Here is a 12,424-nt window from a genome sequence, read left to right as displayed (position 1 = left end):
CATATTTTATTCCATATGAAAAGAAACTAAATGTTAGGAACTCAAATAATTACTAGAAAAAATCATATTATAAGTAGATACATTTAATAAATAGAGATTGTTTCTCTATTCAACATTAAAAAGAATAGTTTTGTACAACTAAAAGTCATTTTAAAATTGTTAGGGAATATTGAGTTGAGATGGACATCACTAATTTAATTGGAACAAGTTCAATAACCAGAATCAATTAGAACCTTAACAAGAGTCAGGTGGCTGTGTTAATTTCTTTCTAATCATGTCTGCAACTCACTAATTCAATAATTATGGCCAATATACTGAATTTTCCATCAGGACTCTCTTAACTGGATCCAATTAAGGAAGGCATCTGTATGCCTCTTGAAATAAGCATAAGAAATTAAATACAAGATGACTGTCAATGCCATTTATTTCTAGAGGACAAAAGCATTCTCTTTTCATATTTATATTCATAAGTTCTCCTAAACTTTTGTAAGAAAGTGTTGTTTTCCCTAGTAAACAACAAAGTGGGACCATATGTAGGTGGTATAATTCAAGGTGCTGAGAATCCATACAATCCTGATAAAATATTAGTTATCTGCCTCCATCCTTGTCCATCCATCCTGATTTCTCCCCATCTATTTATAACTCTGGCTTATTGGTCCTCTGGACTTCTGTTCCCCAGCTTGGCGAACCTGCATCTTCATAAAGAGATGTTTATTCATGCAATACCACAGACAGCTCCTGCTCCTTTTCCCTGGTAAAGAACCAATGAAAATTCATTTTGTTTCTTCCTTTTCTAAAAAAGTAGTAAAGTTGGGTGCTCAACCAAGTCAAGGTGAAAACTCAATCTTTAAGAGTCTCATTTCTTTAGTTTTCAACAGGAATCAGCAGGAACACTGTAAAAAGTTTTAGAGGCTAGCAGACCAGCTGACTCAGGGACTCTCTCCTGGTATCTTTCTTCTGGCTCCATTTTGCAATTCAATAGTTTACTCCTAGTCTACAGTGTACATATAACTCCTTCAATCTCTCCATGTGGATAGTAATGTCTTGTAGTTAGGGAAGCAGTGTTATTGAAGGTTGCTCCCAAGCTGCCTTTGTAAAAGAAAAAAATGGTAAGATAGGAATCCAGAATTCTGGGCCCACGTCTCAGTTTTGTTTTTTTTTTAATTTCAAATGAATATGAGGGTACAAATTTTTAGTTTACATAGTTCTCACTTTCCAGGTAAAGTTAAAGTTGTAGAAGAGCCCTTCACCCAGGGGACATGCTAAACCCCCCCACCTTCTGCACATTAGGTGAGATCCTGCTCATCATCGCCCCGCCGCCCCCATCTTCTTACTGCCCCCTGGTTAGACTATCTCTGTGTTTTATCATTTGTGTGTATGTGTAATTATTTATATATTGGTTTCATATTATTATTGAGTATATATTGAATATATTTTTTTTCATTCTTGAGATACTTTTCTAAGAAGAACGTGTCTCAACTTAATCCAGGTAAACATAAAAGATGTAAAGTCTCCATCTTTTCTTACGGCCCAATAGTATTTCACAGTATACATAGGCCACAGTTTGTTAACCCATTCATAGGTTGAGGGGCATTTGGGTTGCTTCTATGACTTGTCAATTATGAACTGAGCTCCAATAAACATTCTGGTGCAAATGTCTTTGTGGTAAAAACAATTTTGTTCTTCTGGGCAGATACTACATCTTATTTTTATTGCTAACTGTTTTTTTCAGTGGGTTTTCTGAATCTTAGTTTTGTGGAATATTCATAATTAGGAGGTAGCCATAATATGTTATCCACACAGGAATATGACATCTTGATGACTATAATAATAATATGACTAGTACAATATAAAGTTGTGGATAAGGAACAGCCGATTTTATTCCCTTATCCTCTTTTCTCCTTTTCACTCTTTTCAGCACATCTTTCCATTTATAATTTTATGTTTAAAATTATGTGTTCATTTTTTCCTCTATAGGGAATATTAGTGATCTGTAAACGAGCTAATTGTCTATTCTCTACAATAGAGCAAAAACAACAGAGCTCTTTTGTCATATCCTTTCAACACAGTGATAATCCCTCTGCCAAAATCATCTGTTTTTAGTATCCGCTTTCCCACCATCTTATAACTCCTCTTGACACATAGTACCTTTTTTTGAACCTTCTGTCAGACTAGGAAACAAAAATCCATGAGGCCCAGGTCTCCATGGACTCACATCTCCACATGTAAGAACGTAAGAGTTGCTGCTATCCTTGTTAAAGATTGCCTTGTCTATTTGTTGGCTTTTAATAATTTTCTGAGCATACCTAGACAAAACTCAAGTTCTTGGAACAAGTGGTCATTTTTTTTATCTGAATACTGGCTTCATACCTACCTGTTTTCCTTTCCTGTTTCATCTGCCCTCATCCTTTCTTCAGAGGGAGCATGCAAAAGTCAAAGGACAGAGATCATGAAGCCAGAACAATGACTGAGTCCTGTGTTCCCTGCTTCCTTTTTTTTTTTTACTTTTCTTTTTTTTTGTAGAGACAGAGTCTCACTGTACCCGCCCTCGGGTAGAGTGCCATGACGTCACATGGCTCACAGCAACGTCTAACTCTTGGGCTTACGTGATTCTCTTGCCTCAGCCTCCCAAGCAGCTGGGACTACAGGCGCCCACCACAGTGCCCGGCTATTTTTCTGTTGCGGTTTGGCCGGGGCTGGGTCCAAACCCGCCACCCTCGGCATAGGGGGCTGGCGCCCTATTCACTGAGCCACAGGCGCCGCCCGAATTTTCTCCTTTCTTTGCAGAGTAATAAGCATCTAGTATTAGGATAGTATTCAATGATCATTTTCTACTAAGTAACAAATGTATCAATTACATAAGTTCAAGAGTTTTTAAAAATCAGTATTTAGAGACTTCTAGACATGAGATATTTGTCATATACTTACTCATGAGCACATATAGAAAACATTTCCATGGAAAAAGTCTTTAAATTTTTGATTCTATTCAAAAAACCAACTTTCACTACTTAACATTATATGAATACAGCTTGAAGTATTTGCTCATGTCACATGCTTTTTTACAAATAATTGAGCTATCCCTCTGTATCATGTGAAATTCTGGGTGAGGGCACAAGTGGGTACCCATTTGCCACAAGTAAGAGTAAGTGTTTGTATATTGTATGTGTATGATTTGAAGTGAAATAGTGCAGAAAGCAAGTAGAGAGAAAGGAGGAAATAGATCAAAATGGAAAAAGATGTAATATTGAATTTGAATATCTCTATAAACTTAGTCCCAGCTATGTGGGTCAAAATTACACATGTTAACCATGGTTCTTAATGTTAACTTACAGTAACTTAAAGACAGTGTTATTTGCCACCAACAGCCAGAATACTCAGACCTCATCAGCATTAACATTCAATCCTCACAATACTACACTGTGGTTATACGGGCACTACACCCTCAACTTCAATAAATTTACAAATTAAGAAGATAATTCATCACCATTCTGGAATGATAAAACCTTTAACAACAGAGCAGAGAAATCTGCCTACCACACCCTTGCTCCTGAGTTTACTCTAAGATAAACATTTCAAAAATACACACATTAACATTTTTCAAGTATAAGGAAAATGAGAAGAAATATATTCCATTCCTCCATTTTTACTTTAGGCATGGGCACTCGGGGAATAATTTAATAATCTTTCCCTAGAAGTGCTCGGCAAAATTTTATTAAAAAATAAAGAAAAATCAATAGAAAAATGAGTCCCATCAAGGAAAAGTGGAATATTTCAACTGGGAAAACACTAGAGGAAATTAGTTCCAAGAACTCCATCACCTTCCTTGTGAATGGAATAAACTCTTTCATTTATGGAATGAATGGATGTAATGATAGTCCTGGAGAAAAAAATGACACAATATATTTATGCCTATTAGAAGATCACCATAAAAATATAATGAGTTTCCTTCAGTTCTACTTGGAAAATCTTACTAAATAAAAATGAGTTCCCATCCATGATATATCCACCAAAACTTACAAAACAGTAAGAAAATTTCTTCACACCCAAAGCTTCCCTCAAATCATACTATGTCTCAGGCATTTATACACTTTTTTAGAATCTTTTTTTTTCCATGCTCAGGATTGCCTGTAAACAATTGTATTGTAAAACACATTTTACAATAAAACACTCCAATTATTCAACTGCATATTTTAATTTTCCTTATAAAAATAATGAGAATTATTATTATTATTATTAATTATTCCTTATAGAGAATTTGGAAAATAAAGATACCAAGAAGAAAATAAAAACATCCATATTTTTATCATATAAATGAACTACTATTAACAATTGCTTGGTTTAAAACATAGTTTTCAATACCATGATATAATGCAATAAGCTTGTTTTAGACTTCAATTTTTGGAATTCAATTTTGGACTTCAATTTTGAAGACAAAAATTTCACTTTTATTTACTTTTTTAGTATAATGGAATACTTGCATAAAGTAGATAAATTGAATGAATCTAATGTACATAGATAAACATACACATATCAAAAACATTTTGTTGTGGGGCAGAAAGCCAGTTCAAAAATATGATCAGGTATGATGCCATTTGTGTAAAATTTTAAAATAAGATATTATTCAATATTACTGCAAGTTATATAGGGATATATAATAAGCTTTTTTCTTAAAAAAATGATCAAATGCACAGGAAGAATACCTTTAAGACAGTGATAACCTCTGGAGGGGAAAAGACAGAAATATTTTCCTTCTTTAAAAAGTGATATATGGGCGGCGCCTGTGGCTCAGTGAGTAGGGCGCCGGCCCCATATGCCGAGGGTGGCAGGTTCAAGCCCGGCCAAACTGCAACAAAAAAATAGCCGGGCGTTGTGGCGGGCGCCTGTAGTCCCAGCTACTCAGGAGGCTGAGGCAAGAGAATCGCCTAAGCCCAGGAGTTAGAGGTTGCTGTGAGCCGTGTGACGCCACGGCACTCTACCGAGGGCGGTACCGTGAGACTCTGTCTCTACAAAAAAAAAAAAAAAAAGTGATATATGTAGATGATTGAAATGTTACCTTGATTGTTTGTGGTAAAGGTTTCATGAGGGCATATGTATGTCAAGACTTAACAAACTGCACACAGTTATATGTAATATATGTCAACCATAGCTCAATAAATCTGTTAAAAAGCAAAAGTAGAAAGTGATATAAAGAAAACTTGGCAAAAGAGAGTAGATCTAAATTGTGGTTGTCTATGATATCTTTTTCAATATTTCTTGGCATGTCTTAAATATTTTATAAATAAATAGAAACAACACTATTTTATCTAGAAAGCAGAAACAAATATAAAATGATACAAGTAGCTTCTTGAAGAAAAGAACCACTGCTTTACAGAATGTTGAATTTCTGCCTTTTCATCTACATCAAATTGTTTATCTACATTTAATATTTAACTTAGAAATTTCTTTTTGACATTCAAACAAAACTTGTCAAATACCACAGCCTTCATCTAAACCAAATGGCTGGTTTCTTTGTCTCCCCAGCCTCCACCCCACACCCTTCCCTCAGTATCTTTGCCCCATCTGATCTCTGTGGTATGTCTCCACCACAGCAATCTCCCTACAATTTTCTACTTCCCATCTGTAAAATGGGATCTTGTGAGCACCTGTCACCAGGACTGTTGTTTGATTAAACAAAGTCATACATAGATATTTATAAATGTCTAGGAAAATTCTATAACTAAATAAAGATGCTATTTATTATATTTATTATTATACAACTATATTCAAATGCCATTGTTTTGTTGAAAATAACTATTGCACTGATCACATTTCATTTCCTCACCTTTGAAGAAACTATCGGTACTTGTTCATTGTCTTCAAGGTCAAGGGCAACCTTATGATCCTCCATGTACTGCATGAATGGTTTTTATCGCTTTCTTTAGCAAAAGTTACTTTAGCAAAGTCTATTGTACTTTCATTCTAAAAAACAAAGCATGTTTCTGCTTTTTCCCATCTAACCTTTCTGAAACCTCACCATAATCTTCCCAGACCACCATAGCCTTAGAATCACTTTATTCCCTATATATAGAAACTACTTATTTCTAATATCTAAACCACTCACATTGACATTTGGGACATAAACATAAAAGAAAAGTAAGGCAGTGTGTCGTGTTTCTTCAGCTAGACTAAAAACCCTTGTTGATGTTCTATGCATCCATGTTTGCAGCATATCTCAACACATAGTAGGGACTTGGTAAATGACACCTAAAAAAACCCGGTGGAGTGACAAATTGAAGAGTGAGTGTAGTCTCATCCCAAAGGAGTTTTAGGTTACGTTCATAATTGCCACTTAGCTCATTTTTAATCCCTTTTATTTCTTCATTTCAAAGTCAAGTTTTCAATCAGACACCCTAACTGCTCTGGGTAAAGCTGGGCTGCTTATGCATTCTCAAGAGAAAAGATCATGGGGAAGTTGAGAGAGAGAACCCAGCAAAGGTGAGGTTTTCTGGGATTTCTTACTCTTATAAATATTGTTGACTTTTGCCTGAAAATGAAAAGTGCACACAGATGCTATAGGAGGGCTCAGACCTGGGCAAAGAAGAAAACAGTAGCTACTTGTCTAGAATCTTTTCTCCATCTCCATTCATGTCCTCTGCTAATTTTATGCTGTGCCTGAGTATCTCAGAACACTGGATCCTTCCTGGTGTCTGATCTTCAAATCTGTCTTGTTTCCTAAAGGATGAATAGAAATGAGCCCTACTATTAGCCCCATTTTATAGATGAAGAAACTGATAGTTAAATAGGTAAATGACTTGGCCAAGTATTTACTATTAGGACATAATAGAGCTGGGCTTCAAAGCCAGCCCTGTTTCACTTCAGAGCCCATTATGCTGTATTGTCTCTGTTGCAGTTCACTACATTGAGGGGTCTGTTTTGTTAATAAATGGCAGGTCCTATGTGTGTCAAACTTGGGGGTGGGGGTGAGGCTAGAATTATAGTAGAAGGTGTTTGGATTCAGCGTTCCCCTCTATGAGCTGTTCTAGACCAGAACCCTCATGGCAGGCAGAGAGTTACAAGGATAACTGAAAAATTAAAAAGGGACCAAGCCATTTTCTGTACACAGCAATTCAAGGTTCAAGGCACGCAGGGGAAATAGTTGTTGGGGTCCTCCTGAATGGCTGGCTCTGGAGTGCCTGCTGAGCTCAGGCAGCCATCCTTGGGGTGAATTGTGTGCTCTTCCCTCCACCCCAGTGAAAACCACTTTGTTATGGGAGAGGACTGTTTCAAAGATCAAGATCTGCCACTGGAGAGATTTGGTGAGAGCTTTGGGATTCTAATCCAAAGAGACTGAGTTCTACCAAAGTGACCAGGCCCTGATTGGGGGCGAATAGGTCAGAAGGACAGGTCTGGGTTTCCTGTGAAACTGGAGAGTGCCTTCCAACCCCAAATATTACACAGTAAAAATAGCATGTGTGTTCTCCATCTCCTAACACCACCATGCTACCTGGTGTCCAGGCAATATATTACAGTTTATATATGTGTGTGTATATATATATGTGTGTGTGTGTGTGTGTGTGTGAGTGTATACATATATTCACATATGTATTTTTCTATCTTTTTTTTGTTTTGTTTTACACCTAATTTTTTCTTTAGTTTCTTTTTCTTTTTTCATTTTTTGTTGTTGCTGTTGTTGTTCCTGGTTTTGTTTTATTTGGTTTGGGTGTACCTTATTTTTCATTTTTACTTTCTTCAATAGCAAGAACTCCTCCATTTGGATTATGGTTTTCCTGTGACTTTTATTCTTTCTTTATTTTTTATTTCTCTCCTTTGGTAGATATTTTTCTATTTTTATCATCTTATTCACATGAATTCATAAATTTCTCATACAACAGCTAAGATATCATTTTTTTAACTTCTGTTTATATAATTGTATTTTTGAATTTCTTTATTTTTATTGTTTTTTCTTTTCCCTGAGGGCTAGGGATCAAGGCATTGGTCTGACTGAGGGGCATTACAGCATTCATCTGGCTCAAAGACAACATGAGCTCATGGTCTAGGGCAGGGGTCCTCAAACTTTGTAAACAGGGGGCCAGTTCACTGTCTCTCAGACTGTTGGAGGGCCAGACTATAGTTTAAAAAAAACAACTATGAACAAATTCCTATGCACACTGCACATATCTTATTTTGAAGTAAAAAAATAAAACAGGAACGAATACAATCAAACCTCATGTGGCCCACGGGCCGTAGTTTGAAGACCCCTGGTCTAGGGTATCCATCTAGTTTAAACAACTATCCCACTTCAAATCACTGCTGATTTCTTTCTTTTTTTACATTTGGTGGGGGTAAGGTCTTGTTTTTTCCCAGGGTGGTAAGGAGACCCTGAACTCCAGGGACCCACCCAGCCTAGCCCCCCAAAGTCCTGGAGTTGTGGGTGTGGGCCAAGGAACCCTGCTAAATGCCAATATTTCTCCTCTCTCTTTCCCTCCTTCTGTCCTTTCTTTCCTTTTCTTCAACTATTTCCTTTCACACACACCCCTTTTTGTTTCTATATCTCTTCCTTTCCTTTCTACCTTTTTTGCTCTTTACCTTTCTCTTCCTTCTGGTCTTATATCTGAAAGATGCTTTAACATCTAAGCTCAAAGGCAAGGTAATTTAAAGTGAAGGAGGCAGTGAGAGGAAAAAGTAGATAAAGGAAGTGAACAAGAAGAAAACAAACATGAAGAGAAACCAGCAGAAAAAAATTGCACCATCATGAAAACCCAGAAAAAAGCAACCCCTCTAAGGGATCATGAGGTAGCCAGTACAGAGGATTCCATTTATAAAGTTTAATGTAAATGACAGAAAGAAGTTTAAAATATGATGGCATAGGCAATAAAGGGAATTGATGAGAAAGTGGAAAAACAGAGCCAAAAATGGATAAAAGATATGAGGAATATAGAAAGAATATTGTGGAACTTAAGAAATTGACGGAGTCAATCAAAGAACTTAAAGATGCAGGAGAAAGTATTAGTAACAGATTAGACTATGGAGAAGAAAGAATCTGAGAACTCCGGGATAAAGTTCTTTTTTTTTTTTTTTTTAACTTAAATAATTTTATTTCGGGAGATAAGCTACGCAAATGTTAACTGGTTGTAAACAAAGGGAAAGAACGCAGTAGAAGTCAAGTTTGTTGGCCCAGGAGAGATGGTACTAAAGGCTCTGCCCAATAAATACTCAGAATCCAATGTTTTCATATTTCTCCATGGTTCAGTTTCTCATGGGTCACTTTCCATTCAAGGACTTTGTAGACCAAGTAAGATAGGATTCTTTCAACTTTCAACCAAGAGTCTTCTCTTAGCCAAGGTATCCAGTGGAAACAGAACTTATTGTTCAGATCCATCTGGAGAATCAGAAAGTCTCTTCCGCAGTGCAGCACCATGCTCCCTGCTCTTGGCCCTCTTTCCAACGTACTTTCTTCAAGCATTTTCTCATCTTCCGATCAAGATCATTGCAATGACCAATAAATTTCAGAATGTTGTGATTTTTGTGACATTCCTTAAGCAAGTTAATCAAGATGTTGCATTCTTCAGTGTGCAAGTGTGGAGATAAGTCAGGATGCATCTTTAGGAGAAGGTGATGGATCACAGCAGTGCAACCCGACTTGAGGCCACACGGGGAATGCTGAAGTGGTCCACAGCAGAGACGTCCTTGCCGACAGTGGGTGGCCAGAACAGGCAGCAGCACAGGCGGCAGATGCCCAGGCGTGCTCCACGGCCAGCCTGCCCCCGCTGCACCTGAGGTGCAGGCGCCGCCCGGCTTGGGCGCACCCATTTTGGGGCACTGTGGGGGGAGCCGCACGTGCTCTGAGGCATGGCAGCACCTATGCAACAGGCCGAAGCAGCAAGCCAAATTTCTTAACTGAAACTAAACTTCACTTAACAACCTTATCTACTAGTAAAGAAGAGTTACACTGGGCCTCAGCGAGGTTCACTTCTATCCGGGGATAAAGTTCTTGAGGTAGCACAGAGGCAGAAAGAAGAGAGAGAAAGCAGACTAGTCGTTTAGGGAATTATGGGACTTTACAAAGCATCCAAGCATATGAATTATAGGTATCCCTGAAGGGGAAGAATAATGTCCCAAAAGAATGGAGGCCCTACTGGAAGATATTATAATGAAAATTTCCCAAGTTTCTGAAACATTCTGAAACACTCCTTTTAGAGGGATATTGAATCCAGAGTTATCGCAACATGAATAGAGCATCTCCAAGACACATTGTAATGAACCTTTCCAAAGTCAAGGCAAAAGAGAAAATTCTGCAATCAGCCAGGTAACCACCAATTCACATACAGGAGTGGATCTATTAGGGTGACATTGGCTTTTCTGCAGAAACTTTCGAAACCAGAAGAGAATGGCCATCTATTTTTTTTTATTATTAAATCATAGCTATGTACATTAATGCAATCATGGGGCACCATACACTGGTTTTATAAACAGTTTGACACATTTTCATCACACTGGTTAACATAGCCTTCCCGGCATTTTCTTAGTTATTGCGTTAATACATTTATATTCTACATTTACTAAGTTTTACATGTACCCTTGTAAGATGCACTGCAGGTGTAATCCCACCAATCACCCTCCCTCTTCCCATATTCCCCCCTCTCCCATCCCTCACCTCCTTCCCCATATTCTTAGGTTCTAACTGGGTTATAGCTTTTATATGAAAGCCATAAATTAGTTTCATAGTAGGGCTGAGTACATTGGGTACTTTTTCTTCCATTCTTGAGATACTTTACTAAGAAGAATATATTCCAGCTCCATCCATGTAAACATGAAAGAGGTAAAGTCTCCATCTTTATTTAAGGCTGCATACTATTCCATAGTGTATATACCCAGAAGACCAAAAATCACATTATAACAAAGATATTTGTACCACAATGTTTATTGCAGCCCAATTTATAATTGCTAAGTCATGGAAAAAGCCCAAGTGCCCATCGATCCACAAATGGATTAATAAATTGTGGTATATGTACACCATGGTCATCTATTTTTAACCTTCTTAAACAAAACAATTTTCATCCCAGAATTCTAAATCCTGCTAAACTAAGCTTCAAAATCAATGAAAAAATCAAATCTTTTACTGACATGCAAACATTGAGGAAATTTGCAACAAGACCAGCTCTATAGGAAGTATTTAGACCTATTCTCCACACGATCATAAAGGACCACCAGCAAACTGAACACTAAGATATTAAATGACAAAACCTAGCTTCCACAATGATGCAAAAGATAAACTAGGCAATGGACTTCCACAAAATAAGATGAGTAAAACTCATCCATACTTATCAATTCTTGCAATTAATGTAAATGACTTGAATTTCCCACTAAAGAGGCATGGGCTGGATGATTGGATTAAAAAAAAGCACAAGCCATCTATATTCTATCTCCAGGAAACACACCTAACCTTGAAAGGACAAAACAAGACTTAGGGTGAACTGCTGGAAAACAATATTTCAGGCAAATGGAAATCAGAAGAAAGGAATGGTCACAATCTTATTTTTAGACACCAGTAGATTTAAAGCAACTAGGGGTAAGAAGATAAAGACAGTTATTTAATACTGGTCAAAGGAACAATACAACAAGTGGACATTTCAATTCTAAATATTTCTGCACCTAACATAAATGGTCCCAGATTTATGAAATAGACCTTAATTGATCTGAGCAATATGATATCCTACAACACCATAATAGCTAGGGACTTTACCATTCCTCTTATGGAACTGGACAGACCCTCTAAACAAAAATTAAATGAAGATACAAGGGTCCCAAATGAGACCCTAGAACATATAGGTTAAATAGACATATATAGAATACAACTTCCCAAAGCTACAAAACACATATTATTCTCATCAGCCCATGGAACATACTCCAAAGTAGACCATATCATAGAACACAAATCAAACCTCAACAAAATTAAAGGATTTGAATTATGCCATGTATCTTCTCAGGCAATAAGACAATAAAGATAGAACCCAATTCAACAAAAATTTTCATTCCATACAACCTTATATTGAAGGATGGTTGGGTCAAGGAAGAGACAAAGGAGAAAATTATTAAATTCCTTCAACATAACAATAAAGCTACAAGCTACCAAAACCTGTGGGATACTGCAAAAGCAGTCTTAAGAGAGAAATTTATTGCATTAGATGCTTATATCTGAAAAACAGAAAGAGAGCACATCAACAAACTAATGAATCTTCTTAAGGAAATGGAAAAGGAAGAGCAATCCAACCCCAAACCTAGCAGAAGAAAAGAAATAACCAAAATTAAATCAGAAATAAAGAAATTGAAAACAAAAGAATCATTTATAAAATTAATGAAAAAGTTGGTTTTTCAAAAAGATAAAATTGATAAAACTTTGACCAGATTAACTAGAAATAATAAAGTAAAATCTCTAATAATCTCA

At 36.8% G+C, this 12,424-nt stretch overlaps 1 pseudogene; it reads right to left on the bottom strand.

Annotated features, from left to right (window-relative positions):
• Positions 1-9,088: 9,088 nt before the first annotated feature.
• LOC128590512 (COX assembly mitochondrial protein 2 homolog) lies at positions 9,089-9,719 on the bottom strand (annotated as a pseudogene).
• Between the last annotated feature and the right edge of the window lie 2,705 nt (positions 9,720-12,424).

The sequence above is a fragment of the Nycticebus coucang genome, chromosome 7 (genome assembly GCF_027406575.1).
Source record: "Nycticebus coucang isolate mNycCou1 chromosome 7, mNycCou1.pri, whole genome shotgun sequence".
NCBI classification, from domain to species: Eukaryota; Metazoa; Chordata; class Mammalia; order Primates; family Lorisidae; genus Nycticebus; species Nycticebus coucang.
This window is presented reverse-complemented; position numbering and strand designations above follow the sequence as displayed.